At 44.6% G+C, this 2,500-nt stretch overlaps 1 protein-coding gene across 1 annotated transcript in view; it reads right to left on the bottom strand.

Annotated features, from left to right (window-relative positions):
* Window positions 1-2,500, bottom strand: part of LOC115221209 (5-oxoprolinase) — a 180,558-nt gene that overhangs the window by 106,705 nt on the left and 71,353 nt on the right.

Genomic DNA, 2,500 nt, shown 5'->3' with positions numbered 1-2,500 from the left:
GCCGGTGACACATAAAATACACCAATCCGACCGTGGCCGTTGCTAGCCTCGCCTGGCACCTGTGCAGGTGGCACGTAAAACGCACCCACTACACTCACGGAGTGGTTGACGTTAGGAAGGGCATCCAGCTGTAGAAAAATTGCCAGATAAGACTGGAGCCTGGTGCAGCCTTCTGGCTTCCCAGATCCCCGGTCGAACCGTCCAACCCATGCTAGCATGGAGAACGGACGTTAAACGATGATGATGATGATATATATATATATATATATATATATATATATATAGGTAAACAGTAAAAATAATTACAGACATGGACAAGAACATGAAACACCACAGAGACGACACAAGAACCACAGGACGGGACATTCGAAGCCCTCAGTCATCAGTCATCTTAGCAATTTCGGCTGATACATATGTGTAAATACATATGTATATACATATATATATACATATGTGTAACCTCATCAACACCCTGTACATGGAGCAGGTAATACTCCAACCAACCAGGGCAGGTAACACACTGGATCTCTGCTTCACAAATGACATGGATCTCATCCATAATGTGAAAGTGACACCGACACTACTCTCGGATCACAACATGATAGAGCTGACCATGTACGCGCCAAAAGAGAGCACGGACATGCAGCCTACAAGAAACCCTCAGAGTCTTTCCAGCTTGAACTACCATAAGGCAAACTGGAAACAAATTGAGAAAGAGATCCTCAAACAAAACTGGCCTAAATGTCTCTCCTCGCCAGACATCGACGTGAAACTTCAACAATTCATGTCTGTAATGCAAGCCATATGCTACAAATGTGTCCCAGAGAGAAAGGCCACTGTACACAAGAACAAAATCCCCGAAAGAGAAAATTTTAATGAGACGGCGTACAAAATTTTCAAATCGCCTAAACAAACAGATTGAAAGCAGTGAAAAGTCCCGCCTAAAAATAAAACTGTTGGAAATCGAAAAATGTCTGCAACTCTCCCATGAAAAGGAAAGAGCAGACAAAGAAGCCTGGCTATAGACAACTAAAATCTACCCCAGAGCTTTCTACAGGTATGCCAAAGAAACAGCTACGGTGCACTGTAGAATAGGGCCACTCCTCGAAAAGGATGGCACACTTACAGGAAAACCAATGAGGGTAAGTGAAATACTGAATGAGCAATTCAAGAGTGTTTTCACTCCACCCCTTGGGCATCTCCAAATCACCAATCCAACTGACTTTTTTACCACTGCAGATATAAAATCAGAGGCGGCGACGATAGATTACATCGATATAAAGGAAGACGATGTAATCAAGGCTATAGATGAAATGAAAACAGACTCAGCTACTGCCCCGATGGATTCCCGGCAATCCTCCTAAAAGCATGTAAGAGAGTCCTAGCAAGACCACTGCAGTTCCTCTTTCAGAGCTTCCTTGCAGCTGGCAAACTCCCAAGAAAACTGAAGGAAGGTAAAATATGCCCCATTCATAAAGGAGGTAGCAGAGCGGAAGCCAAGAACTGTAGACCTATCTCTCTGACCTCACACATCAGCAAGGTCATGGAACGAATAGTCAGAAGGAAGCTGATCACCTTCCTTGAGAGAATGACTTGCTGCCCGACACCCACCATGGTTTCCCACCAGGGAGAAGCTGTTTAACTCAGCTCCTACAACACTATGACTGGGTGCTGAAACGGCTGCTCAACCACTCAAATGTGAAGTCATATATCTCGACTTCGCAAAGGCCTTTGATAAAGTCGATCATGGAATGATATGTCACAAACTGCGTGATCTCAACATAGTTGGAAAACTGGGAGAATGGCTTCATGACTTTCTGAAAGATAGAAGTCAGGTGGTAGTGGCCAATGGGGCCACTTCCATTAACACGCAAATAGTGAGCGGGGTTCCACAGGGCACTGTTCTGGGACCACTACTGTTCATAATGGCCCTCAGACATGCCCTCAGCCACGCAGAGAGCCACGATCACAAGTTATGCAGATGATACAAAAGTTTCACAGGCAATACAGAACCCTGAGGACACTAAAACCTGCAATGTGAGCTAGACAAAATATACAAGTGGGCCGAAAAGAATAGCATGCAGTTCAATGCTGAAAAGTTTCAAGCTCTATACTATCAGCATGCAAAACGAAATGCAATACCAATGAATGACACTGGACCCGGAGGAATAGCAATCCCAGAGGCACAATCAGTGCGTGACCTAGGTATTTACATGAGTGATGACGCGACCTTTCGTGTACATGTTGCTAAATTGGCAATGAAATGTAGACGACTGGCCGGATGGATCCTCAGAACCTTTAGAACAAGAGAACAAGAAACCATGATGGTCCTCTGGAGGACACTTGTCCTAGGCCACTTTGACTACTGCTCTCAGTTATGGTCACCATCCAGTGTCAAGTTGATCACAGAGCTCGAGGCGATCCAACGTAGCTACATGAAGAGATAGCCTCTATGCAGAATGTAAGCTACTGGGAAAGGCTCAAGAGATTAAAATATATT

This window comes from Octopus sinensis, linkage group LG18 (assembly GCF_006345805.1).
Source record: "Octopus sinensis linkage group LG18, ASM634580v1, whole genome shotgun sequence".
Classification (NCBI taxonomy): Eukaryota; Metazoa; Mollusca; class Cephalopoda; order Octopoda; family Octopodidae; genus Octopus; species Octopus sinensis.
The sequence above is the reverse complement of the archived record's forward strand: the minus strand, read 5'-3'. Positions and strand labels throughout refer to the sequence as shown.